We start from the raw sequence: 13672 nt of genomic DNA, 5'->3' as shown, positions 1-13672 counted from the left end.
GTGACCAAGGGGCAAGCCAAAGAAGGGAGGAAAAAAAAGTGGGGAGCAATGTTCAAATCAAGGGAGAGGCTTAATAGAAAAAAATCTTCCCCTAGATAACTTCTGACATTTCAGGATATGATTTATTTATGCTTATTTATACAGGAGAAGTGCCTGGAATAATCTGGGGAGAAATAAGGGCCTCTGGACTTGCCCTTCTATTGTTGGACTAGGACCTAAGAATATATATATTTTTTCTCTTGAACTAGTCACTATATCTTCTCAAAAAATTCCCAGTGGGGAAATAAACCTTCAGAACCAGTTAACCCTTCTTGAAAATTGCCCGAGTTGCCAAGGAAGAGAAGAACAGGGACGATGGAAAAGACAAGCACACATACCCAAATACTACTGACAAGAACCCTGGGTTAAGCTCCAGCACGGTGAGTTGGCCCCAAGTCAAACCTTGGTGGGTTTCAGTGATTTGTGGGATGGTGCCACCATGCACCGAGATTTACTTTTAGCCTTTACTTGCTACAAAACTGAACCTACAAAGAAAAAAAACTCAAGCCAACCACATTTAGAACCGTTACTGTGAACTGCTTAGCTGCCTCTACCAGCAATAAATTTACAATCTCGGCCCAGCTCAAAAGCAACAACCACTGTACACGCAAGCAGAATACCTCTCATTTTTATCTCCTCTAAGTAAAGAGGCTGCAAGGTCCTGAAATTCTATATATTCCCTAGACAGTATTATGCACAGTGGTATTTCCTACTCAGCACCCAGCATAAAATGAATACAGACAGGTATTTGCTCTAATAATTACTGTTTGATAGCAGGGATTATATTCTGTCCTGAATCTGCCATCTCCTTCCACAGCAATTTGGCTGAATGAGTAGCACTCATTAGAAATGAACTTATCAGTATTTTGATCTGACAGCAATTGTTTCCTCTCTGGTGGTTCAGATGTGCCTTTTATTTGGTAAGATACTGTAACCCACATTGGCATTTGAAATAACAGTGTCACCAAACCTCAGAGAATAACAGTGTGATTTTTTAACGGCAGTAGCAGAACACGGGATACACACACCACTAATTGCTGAGTAGTGTAACACTGCATGCTTGATCCATGAATAGGACAAGGTATACTCGGGTATATATACCCAAGGTGTAAGGTGTATATATAACCTACTACGGAAGTAGTAAGGGCTGAAGATGAAACACATAATAGGGCTGCAGCCGCAGCTGACAAGCCTCTCTGCTCCCTTCCTTGCTTGTAACTCTTACTGCTATGATATGACTACAATTTTCCTTAAAGAGGACCATCTGGTCTCTCTTTCCTCAGATCTTTAGGCTCAGAGAAGCCAGGAAAAGTTCTGTAGATGTGGATAGCAACAGCTCTGAGCGATGCCTTCTTTAATCCTAAACAGAAATAGCGGAAAAGCTGGACTGCACAAAATCTTCTGAAGGATGCTGTTCAACAGCATCCTTGCAAAAATAACACCTCTCGCAGAAGGCAGCTATCCCCCAGCATGGACACGCTCCCAGGGCCACTCTCTGTGCACAGAAGGACAGCAAATCTGCTCACACTTCCCTAGAAGATCAGACTTGAAAACAAAACACTGTTTACACAACAAACATGACCTGCCTAACAAATGCCTCCTTCTGCCAACTACTGGAGGGTGAGGGGTGGAAATCAGCCCGGCAATTAGCCCAAGCAATTTCAAACTGAAGTTCAAGCTCTTGAAGGCCAGTTTCAGGGAATGCTCCTCTCCAGGCCTGTTGGGGAAGAATGTATTGAGGTAGTGACTTTGGTCACCAGGATGGGTCCTAATATTGTGAGCCTGGAGTTAGTTCTTGTGCTTTAGTGAATGACTACATGGCATCAATAGAATAAATTTAACTTTTCAAAATGATCTGTCGAAAGTTTCAAATGAGTCTACAGGAGACACGCAAATAACTAAGCACTTTTGGAAATTTCACTAGTGTCAAATAACGATCCACTGACAATCCCCAAGCTTTGCATTTTTTCAGGTGAGTGAGTACAAGCAGGACCTCCAGCTCAGCCAGAGGGAACTAAGAAATGTTCCACTGTTGCCTTAAAAAATAAAATAGAAAAAACACAGAGATGGCCAAAGTGTTCAACTGACTGAGATCTTACCGAACCTCCTGTATGCCCTCCAATTTCTGTGTATTACCATTCCATCCAAGGGCTTGTTGCCTCTGTTAGTAGGGGATAACTGCCTTATCTCTTCTGCTAAAGGCAGTTCCATACAATGGGAGAAGTGGTTTCTTCAATGCCTGTGTCTAACTCAGAGAGAAAAATTCTATCTTCTAGCAACTTCATAAACTTCAAGGAAATACAGAAACTTTGGTAACTTACAACATTAAAAAAATCTAGTTAGCCTAATATTATGCAGGAAATTGTTGTTGCAGCATATTTAGTATATGTAAGTAGACCTGCTAGCTGGAAAGTCTTATCTTTGGAATAATTACTTTTTACTGAAAGCAGGCATTCATCAATACAGGAAAAATCTCATGAATTTAATTCTTTGTTGTAAAAGACATCAAAGCAGTGATAAACTTGAATAAATGAACTAAGGCTACAGAAAATACTTCTCCAATGTATTTTTCAGAGACTTGCTAATATATTGAAAACAGGGAAGTAAATTAAGAGTTGAGTCCGCACTAAAATCAAAGAGAATTCCATTACATATTTACAAATATTACAGGAACCATTTCTTCATTGAGGTTGTCCACGAGTTTGATTTTATCTCGATAGCATTATTGAGGAAAGAGTATTTTAATTAAAAATCTTACTGCACCAAACTCCTCAGGTCAATACTTGCATCCTATTAATGTCAGAGACATGTGCTTCAACGCTTTGCTGAATAGGGATGGGCTGCTGAATTTAGGACATATCTGCAATGAATCAGCCTCTACCAAGTCAATTGATCTCCTGACACCTTTCCGTAATATTAGAACCTCTGAAATATGAGGTTACCCCCTCACCCACACTTCTTGGACAGGTGCTCTCCGCCTGCACATTCACACTGTCAGTTACTCAGAGCTTTGTCCCATACGTTCTCCTCTCGTTGGAAGTTTCCAAAAAAGTTACCAACATTGGTACCAATCACTTGAGAGAACAAGCCTCTCAAGTGCCACCTCATCCTGTGTGACTCTTGGTAGGGGTATAAATGAACAGATGGTATCTCCGAGGCTCTCAACGGTGGAGATAGCCCAGTGACACAACTGCCACAGCCTATGCTCCAGTTAGGGTCACTCACCACTGAGTCAGGACCACACTAACTATCTTGTAGCTCAGGTTTCCACAGCTGCTTTGCTGCTAGACAGTTCCTTTGTGGAAAGGAAAAGCAGCCCTGGACGATTTTATGCTGGTTCACATCTTACTTGTTTCAAGGCAGTTTTAAATGCCCACTGACTTCAATAGAAAGATGCTTTCCTCTTAACTTTGAATTAAACTTCTGATGATTTTCTCAGATGGGAGCATAAAACCCCTAGAACTGCAGCATGCTTTCTTCTCAGACAGGCATCCTTTCTCTTCCTTATTATTGAAAAGATAGCAAGTGATCCACAATTGCTTCCTACTTCCACTTTCCCAGAGGTTGTAACTACTCTCTTTTCAATTAATCCGAGTATATGTTTTCAGAAGCAGCCTCATCTGAGGTGATAAAACCTTGCAATCATCAGTTACAGCTAGCACACATCCGACCTTTCACAGGGGCATCAACTTTTTCCAGTTGGAAATATTTCCCATGTAGATTTTGCATGTTTTCTGCCATTCTATCAGTTTGGACACCATGCACACACACAGTGGTTCTAGCAGGACTGTGGTACCACCAAAAATCTTAGACTAGTCTACAGTTTATGTTCAAAGTGGATGAATGGCACATGCACAGTACGATGGATGCTTTCACACATCCTCTCTGGGATACGCTGGGGAGAATCACAGCAGCCTGTCCTCACAGGCACTGCTCTCCGTTCAGCAGGACTAGCAGATTCTCAGCATCTGTCAGTATTGGGTCTATACTTTTTAAAATGCGGTATGCCAAAAAAAAGGTCTGTAACACATCATCTCTTTGTTGGTCTCTAGTGACCTAGAAAGCAGGAGTTCAGAGTTCAGTCACAAATCTGGCAGGAAAGTAGTAGCTGACTTGAACAAGCTGCCCTGGGAAACAGTGCAGTTCTGAAAGCCCATACTAGCAATTTCTGGGGTGAAGAGTCCACACAACCTAGAGAGTAGAGCTACTTACTGTTGCTTATTTTTATCTACATTACAGAAATATAAACACAATAGACAAAGAACCTGCTGAAAATACTCACCATAATATCCATATCATTTACTAGAATTTAAAATACATCTTTTTCCATTTAACAGCACTGCTATGTGAAGTAATCTTCAACTACTCTGGAAGCTTTCACATAAGTAAAAGCTATCAAGTTCCAGCAATGTCCTCGTATTGGTGTTCCCTAAAAGTCTATCTTGTGTATGTCTTACTATGGTGGAACATTTGCGAGAATGGTTCAGCAGATGAATCATTTTTTTTGACATGGGATTCTTCACTGAGTGTATTTTTCCCATCATTTTGTCTTATGAAGAGAACAGTATTCTGATAAACAAACTGACTTTGTATAATTCACCACCAGCTTCAACAAACATTGTTTCAAACTTCTAATCCCTTTTTCTTAACCCCCATGACACATTCAAAATAACTCCTGGAAATCAAAGTCTAGTTTTTGGTTCACTAAACTCTAATAAAGTTTCTCTATAAATTTATACATAAATCCTAAAACAGATGCAAAGTATGTGATTTTAACAGTCTGAGGTCATATTACTCTGGGTGCACAGCTTACAGTTTACATGATCTACTGTCTGGCTGGTTTGTCAAAGTATGCAATACTGGCTAATTTTATGTGTCTGAGTTGGGCTGGGGCAAAGGTCAGCTGCAGAAGACAGCTAGAGCTGGGGACACTGTCAGCAGGTAGCAGTTAGCAAGTGTAGGGGGAAAGACAGAAAGCAGCGGGCTTGCAAGGTCCAGCCTAAGGCTTGGGAATAGGAGCAAGCGAAAAAAATGAATGGAGAGCACAAATCCAGGGAGTCAGTGACGGCACAGAAAGCCGGAAGCCTAGATAAGACAACAAGCACTTTCCAAACCCATCTCCAGCAACAGCAACCATGGCAGAGAGCTGACTGCAAGAGAGAAACAAGGGGTAGAGGCAGAAGAAAAGAAATCATAGGAAAGCACAGGGGTGGTACTCAGGTCTGAGAGGAAGAGATTCAGAAGAAAAACAGAGACAGGAAGAAAGGGGGACAACTGGCCACAAAGGGAGGAGAAAAAAAGCACTAACACAAGGCGACTGTTGTCGGAGGGCATTGGCTGTGACTGCAGCTCTTCAGCAGACAAAATCGGGCCTGGGGCCAGGACAGAAACCCAGAGGGCCTGACTCTGCAAATCCGCTGAGTGTCCTCGCTGGGAACGGCACTCAGCTCTGTGAAGACGACTCATGGCTCCTGCCACATACAGTCTCTGTGCTTGCCTGAATTTCATGTGAAGGCCAAGTTAACTCCCACAAAGAGAAATGGTGCTCAGCACCTCTGAAATTAGTGCTCTCTAAAATGCCAAGGGGCTAGATTTTATTTTAATGTCATTTCCTTCAGTTGCTTGGGTACTCCTGAAAATCCTCCTATCTGCAGCTGTAGAACACCTTTGAAATTCTGGCCCAAATCCCACATTATCATGCTTACTTTCTGCCCCCCAAGTTCAAAAATGCCAGAATGAAGTTCTCTAGTACAGTCTTGGAAGAGTGGTTCAGCTTCAGTATTTTCAAAAAAGCTAGCTTAATCACTGCTGAAACTTTCCCAGCTGGGGGCAAAAATAATTACCTCCATCTCCCTGCAAAATACATTGAGATACTTTGAGCTGAAAATTTTTTCGGAGTAATTCTGATATGGACCATCCAGTGCAATAGTCTATCACACACTGCCACTATCATTTCACAGACCACTCACTACCAGGCTATGTGCAAGCTGACCCTCAGCAGTAAACTCAAAATAAAAGGAAATAATTTTAAGTTAGACAAATTACATCCTTATATACTTATCTGAAGAGAAGCAGGTAATAGAATTTTTTTTCTGTTTCCTATATTCGAATTTTAATAAGATCCAGTCTTTAAAGCAACATAGAAAGCATTAAAAAGAATTACATACCTAGTATTACGATATCCCCCCCTTTTGCATTCAGACATACAAATGCAGGAGAGGAGTACATGTATATGCACACATATACATACACACACAGAGAAATGCACATTTATCTTGAGCAGCTGCAAGTTAGCAGATTCCTAAAATGTAAGCGAATTGTACTCAGCAGGTAAATACTTTGGGTTCACCATCTAATATCTGTAAATATTTATTACAGAAATCTTTCTTTTTCCAAAAATCCTCCTGCAAAGCATGTTCAAGGCATTCACTTAAAAAGAAATTGTCTACTTGAGATAAGCTGCTCCCTACACATTTCTGCATTTATCAAATATGACTTAGAAAACAAAATGAAAATCTATTAGCTGCGATTCAGAGCTGTGACTGCACTGTAACGGCTTCATTACGAGAGGGATGATAAACACCCCTAACCGCAGATTGCATTTCAGAAGCAGCTACCAAATATAAGCGTATGCTTCGAGAGCAACTCTGCTCTTCCTTCTGCTTTCCAGTCTGCGTGATATCACAGCCGATGACCCATCCATGCAAGGGAAGGAGGCCCCCGGGGGTTAGGACACCAGGCTGCTGTCCCCGGAAGACCTCCCTGCAGTCCTGGAGAAACAAGCTATCTGCTCTGCAGCCATTCCCTGCCTATGCAACACAGTTACTTGTACCTCCCCACGTGACATGTAAGCTGGGAAATAAATGCAGAGGAGGACCATGAGGTCCTCTTATTATAACAACTGGCCATGTAAATATCTTAAAGATTGTAAGGATTTATACTAGAATATAACAGCAACTCTTGTTTTCTAAGCCTTTTCATTAGCCCTAGTACAGGGTGTCCAAAGAGATATACCAAGGGAAGGGGAAGTAGAGCTGTCTACTGGAGCTCTGTTGAAAGATCAGAGCGCTACACTTCCTTAAATTATATATCACAGCACACAGAGAATCAAAACCTGGTCCTTCACCTCAACCTCATGGCACCTCAGTTCACTCCCCATCTGACACAAACACCAGCTTTAGGGCCAGAGTCTGATCTGTTTAAATAACATACTCTGATTACAAAAGAAATCCGCAGCAGCTGAGAGGACAGCCCTCACTTGCTGACTACATCTACAGCCAGGTGCAAAAATACATGCAGAGTTTAGCTGCCTTACACAGACTAAATTTGTGTTTGACTCTAATTGGTTAAAATCCACCAGTGAATTTGCTAATGTACTTGTCTGAACTTGTACTGCAAATTAGAAGCTTTCACAGCAAACATAGGCATGTTACTGCTGCCCATACAGAGCTCAATACACACTTTTAACAGGAGCTGAAGGCCAAGTCCTGGGCCAAAACACCCACTAAGCTTATGTGCTCTACAAAAACTGAGTAAAAAGTCTGCTCCTAACAAAGAACAAACAGGTGATTTATACAGAGGGTGCTAGAGGGGATGCCAAGAGGCTCTGGTAGCAATTCTGGATGAAGGCATTATAAGTTCAGACTTTAAGTTAGTGGTTTTGGTCTAAATTAGGACAAAAAAAAAAAAAAGATTAAAAAAAGGCAAGAAGCTGCAGAAGAAACTTGAAGCTGCACTGATCAAAGAGAACAGATCAGATCAGTTTAGGTAAGCACATCATAGCAAAAAGCCAAAGTTTAGACCTAGTCCACCTAGAACCACAACAAATTAGGTAAAATCATTTTTCTTATTTGTAATCCTGTTGCTTTATGCTGCTCATTAGATAATAAAATGTTTCTGCCCTGAAGTAGTGCTCCTTGGTGCTGAGCTCATATTCACGTTCACGTTGCTGCCTATAGACGCAGCGAGACCCCACAGGACAAGACGTAGTGCTGGTGGGCAGCCTGTCATTAACAGCTCCAAACATGTTAGAACTTGCAGGAACTGCAGTACAAAGAATCTTTTCTTTCTGCTGGATGTAAAAAAAAATATACTACTAATTTCTTGTATACAATATATGTGTTATTTAAATTTGTTTGCTTTATCCATGCATGATTCCAGTACTTTGATACTTTTGGAAGACTACACTTTCTCCGGAACTAATTTCTACATTCTCAGAATTAATTTCTCCAGTTCCCTGTTGAGATAAATTTCCATGTTTAGGTAAAGAGAGAGAGGAGGGGAAAAAAAAAAAGAGAGAGAGAGAGAGAGAGAGAAAGAGTCTTCCTGCAGGCTTGTTTCCTGAACTTGAACTTGGTGCCTCTGTCTTGGGTCAGATCTCCCTGAATTAAGCCCACCAAACCCTGGCTGTATACTTGACAGAGGCTGTTTAACTGCCCTGGAGAACACAGTCCTTAAAATTTGACTCCTTCCATTTTTAAGATCAACTCTCAGAATTTCACTTCTATTAAACACCTCTTAACTACTTGGCACTAGCTAAATTAGTTCCCATTAAACTTAATTTATGCTAATTAAATAGTACTCATTCTCTATCATTAAGCTAAATCAGTTTTCCGGGAAAAGTCATAATTGAGAGGCAACTTCATTTCAGAATATTCCGGTTTTGCATAGAATACTGTAATGAAGTTCTTCTGTAGAGCAACTTGCTGCCCCTCATTTCACAAATGCTACAGGGTGACCCTGGGGAAAGGCTGATGGTGGGAGGGGATGGCAGCAGCCAGCCCACGCACCCACAGCTCTGGACCAAGAGGCAGCAGAGAAAGTGGGATGTCCCCTTTCTAAGGGCCACAACACATCAGCAACAAAGGGCTTCACTATCCGCTGGAAACGGGTAAGCGGCACGCTTGTTACTGCAGAGGGCTTTTCTTCTTTTTCCCGTAGGGCAACATAGCAGGGATGGGCTCACCACCCTGCCGAGGGGCACAGCCAGCACCCAGCACCCTGACGCAGACCATAGCTTGGGTTTATGAGCCATCTTGAAGGTGACTCCTGTGTTTTCAGTGAAGGTAAGAGACAACAGACTAATGTTGAGGAAAACGACGGGCCTGGAGAGTGGAAAGAATGAGGTCTTGGAGAGGAAGCCTTAGGGTAAGTTCAGTCGTGCTGGACTCAATGAGGAGACTCAGAATTGCCCATCTGCACCGAAGGTCAGGAGCAGGGAGGAGGATTTGAGGGTCAACAGCACAGGGACAGTATCTATGTTGGTAGGATGGGCGAAATTGCTGATTTCAGTGGGAGCACAGTGAGGCCAACGCTGATTACAGCAGGAAATCTTAGCCATGCTATTCTAGACTACCTGCACAGGTCACTAATAATTATTTCCTTTTTTTAAAAAAAAAAAAAAACAAACAGTACTCTATCGAATGCTTTTCAGAATAATTCTGCCTTCCCATGAGCGACTCAAAAGTCCTTACACTTTTTTCTATATGCTTTTAATAATCAGTACCCATTACTTTAAAAATTCAAGTCTCATAGCACTTAAATTGTCCCAAACCTTTTTTTCTCTATAAGCTTACAGTCATTTAAGTGATCCAGAGAGCACAGAAATACAGTATTCTAACTCATTGTTCAGTCAATAAAGTGAAAAACGCCATTCCTGTTTTAGCAGATGGCAGCAGAAATGCAATACAAGGAGCAAGAACACTAATATAGAAATCAATATCTATTACAGTTTAAATCACATTGCAGTCCTGAAACAATAATAGCAATCCTTTAAAAGCTAATGCTGATCCTGTTTGTATTAGAAATCAGTTCAATGTGTTTCAGGTTTTAATTCTGTTACAAAAATAATTACCTTTTAACCTAGACCCCCCACGCCAAACCCTTCCTCCTTACCCAAATCATGTTCCCACAAAGGGAAACAAACCCAACCAGCAAAAAAAAAAAAAAAAAAAAAAAAAACAACTTCTTTCTTCATCTCTATATGGCCAAGAATATGAGGAGGGAGTTTTTAAAAAGGAGATGGCTGGCAATTCCCATGGCACACGTGGCACTGACAACGTAGAGACATTACTCAGGCAGCTCTCTCCATTACTGTGCACGGCCTTTTCTGGACAACTACAAAATACCACGCAGAAGAAAGAAAATGAGTCTTTAGAAACTGCTGACAGAGCAAAGCCTTCTTTGAATAAAATGCGAAGCCTTTTCATGCTACAAAACCATCTCTGCTGATGTAATCAGGAGAGATACAGGCACAGCGGCTCTTGGTAACCCTAGACTTTCTGTTTGTTAATTGTCTGCATTCAGCCTGTGATTAGTACAAAAATGAAAGTTGTTTGATGAATCATTTATATGATAAATAGAGAAGAGTAAACACTGGGGGGAAAAAAATCTGTGTTGGATCATTGATAGTAGGGTAAACAGAGTAAGTCAAATGCTTGCAGAGAGAAAGGCCACAGGCTGTCCTGGGAAACACAGATTTGAAGACCCCAGCAGATTACGACCTCAGTATCAGCTTGCAGTGTTACTTCATGGCTACGACGACTAAAGTGCTCTGGGCACATAGTAGGGAAAAACTGAGTAAGTTATGTTATCACTACACTTAGGTTGATACTACTGCCAGCAAAATATACCAGTGTTCAGTACTGGTGTTTGCACATAAAGAGGAAGCCTGATGAACTGGATACGGCTATAAGCCATGAGATTGATTAAAGGATGGTAAAACACATCTTATAGCGACAGTCTCAAGAAGTTTTGACGACTTCCAATCCCTTTCAAATGACCAGTGGTCCAGGGCTAGCTTTGGAGGCTCCTAGCAAGAAATAATTCCCAGATGCATTCTTGTTCCCTTCAGCTTGCCAAAAGCTGAGGTCTCTTTCACACATCTCCCCTAGACTGTAAACTAGCTGAGAGCACAGGATGTGACCTTTGACTGCTCTGGAGTTTTCCTAATCCCTCCTGTTCTTCTCATCTACACATGCTCCATTACATACTATCAGCTGACCCAGTAAAGCACTGCTTGCTCATTACACCCTTTCATGAACCTTAAAGGTCAGCCATAGCTCTAAAAATCTACGGACAGGCAGGGGCTGAATTCCCATCACTTAGGGAGGCTCGTTCAGCAGAATTTGTGGCCGTTAGCAGCAGTGAGCAAAGAAGAGGAAAGTCCAGTCAAAAATCGTTGAATAATTTTTTTTTTTTTTAATACAAAAAAGCCAGTTCAAGAATGCATAGATTGCACTGAAATCCTCTGCAGAAACCCATCAGGTAGGCAGAGGAGCTGCTGACCTGCTGCCAGCCAGCCTGGTTCCCTGCTAGTGCCAGCAAACAAGCTGTCCTACTTCCTGGACTTTTCAGGCTGCCTAACACCCAGGTGGCCCCATCTTCGAAGCATCTCTGTTGGCAATCAGATTTGGGACCTTTCAGAAGCACTGAAATGTTTCCACCGTCTGGTGTTTGTGAAATATTTTGGAACTGTAAACCAATTAAAATGTTTTGTTTGTCCTACTTGGGATGGTAAGAGTAGCAAAACACTATCATCACTCCTGCTCTTTTGCCTGCCAGGAATTCTACCTCCCAGCCACGTTCACCGTGCCGCATTCACTGAAGGGATGGTTACCAAGTCCTCCACTGGGTCCTTTAACCATTTCTGTGACTCAAAGAATGACTTTGTTTTTGTGCGAGATGCAACTAAATTATTAAATCTACTCACTAGTCTCCGTTTGCAGAAATAAGTCCTTCAGAACAAAGCTGCTGGCTCAGGAGGCCTGCCTCTTGCCTGGAGGATAGCTGTGTCCCATATTTCCTTGTAAACAAGGATTTGGGTACTGCCAAACGCACTGCTGCTATGTATGAGCCTTCATACTCTGCAGCTTTTTCTGCCAACACTGTTTGCTGGAAGCGTGGTTACTACAGTTGAGCAGTCCTGCTTTTTGAGGCAGGGTCTAGTTTTTCACTCAATGTATGTTCAGTGCCATGATCCATGACTACAGCTCCCATGTTCTGCGATGACAGAAGTGACAATATTACTGCGATTAGTCCAAGTAGTTTTGCCCAGAGTTGTAAAGCTGTGATTTGAGAAACAAGAAGCTCCTAATGTATATTATTCATATATTGAGTCTTGCATGTTTATGTATTAAAAAATTCCACCAAAGTGTCATTTAGAAAATCCAATCTTCTCTGCTGAAATCTCCACCTCAATGAAGTCTCTGGGAATTCTGTGTTTAACTTCATACTTCTTCTTTATCATGAGTGTCACATAGGAGCAATTGAGATCAGCTATGAAACCATCACAGCAACTGATGTGTCAGCTTTAGTAGTCTTTGGATCAGGACCATAAATAATGGTTTTTAAGAAATCTCAACAAGAACTGTACAACTAAAGCAAACAAAATGGCTACTAGGTTACATACATCACTTAGCATAATAAACCTGTACTGATTGATTATGTTTTTAATTCTTGCAACATGCAAAATGGTTACATTAATCATTTCTGTAGAGGCATACTAATATGCCACTCAAATGGCATATCTCTGCAATGCAGTCTGCCTGGAGGACTAATAAAAACTGATCATTAAAACAACTGGATTTGGCTTTTATTATAATCACTATAGGATAAAGGGAAGCTGATGAATTAATAGGAGAAAAATGGGTGAAGTAAATGAAATAGATAATAGTGAATATTGTACATTAATATTTACTATTGAATTAGAGAGTATAAAAACTTTAATACGGTCAGCAATGAGATGCGAAATAGACCATATTAACAGGTTACTCACTGCTGTGCCAGAGTATAAAAGTGGTGTAATCAGAGGTCATTTCCGCCCTTTTGTACATAATTACACTCTACCCCATTTGGAAACACAAATGAGGCTTTTAAAGAGAACTGCACAAAATAATTACATATACACATACGAAAAATAAAGTGCTTTGTTAATCATACTAGACTGAGGATGACACTTTACCACTGGACATGGCTTCTATCATGGACATTTCCCCCATCACATTTTTCCTGTACATACCGTTTCACAATCAAACCTGCTTTTCTCTACAAAGTGGCAAATTCCTACCTGAAAGATTATCAGCTGTTTCTCTGGCCCAATAACAAAATATTCAATAAAAGATCAAATATTAATTGTTACCTCCCCCTTTTTTTAATCAGTTCCCACTTTTCCCTTTCAAATTAGTCCCTAATATCTAGGAGTAGGGAGTATTGTTATTTATACTTATTTTTTTATAAAGGATTTGTTTCTGATTTGCAAAGACCATCCCGTCTTTACCTAACATTAGAAAGAGGCGGGTGGAAAACCACACGCGTTGCTCAGGTGACCTATCCTGCTATCCACATGCAACAACTCAGCTCGAGTTCTACAGTCACATCCCGGGCCTCATTCTGCAGCCTCCTGAAGGTACGCCTTACTAAGTAAACAACGTTCTTATGACTTATTTACAGCTAAACTTTACAATAGGCAGTACTTGCAACATGAAATATGTACACTCCTATAGTTAGTGATGCACTAGGAGATCAGTTTCCTTGGCTCCTCGTATAGCTCTGAAGGCTTTTCCAGAAGGTAACTTAGAGCAAGAACCTAACTTAGGTACTCTGAACTACTTTCTGGAATAGAGCTTTTCCCTCC

General features: G+C 41.1%; 1 protein-coding gene across 1 annotated transcript in view; it reads right to left on the bottom strand.

The window, feature by feature from the left end:
- Positions 1–13672, bottom strand: part of LOC146595241 (glypican-5-like) — a 366200-nt gene that overhangs the window by 20020 nt on the left and 332508 nt on the right. The gene's annotated exons all lie outside the window — the stretch shown is intronic.

The sequence above is a fragment of the Rhea americana genome, unplaced genomic scaffold (assembly GCF_003343005.1).
Source record: "Rhea americana isolate MKP2758 unplaced genomic scaffold, rheAme1 scaffold_231, whole genome shotgun sequence".
Taxonomy (NCBI): Eukaryota; Metazoa; Chordata; class Aves; order Rheiformes; family Rheidae; genus Rhea; species Rhea americana.
This window is presented reverse-complemented; position numbering and strand designations above follow the sequence as displayed.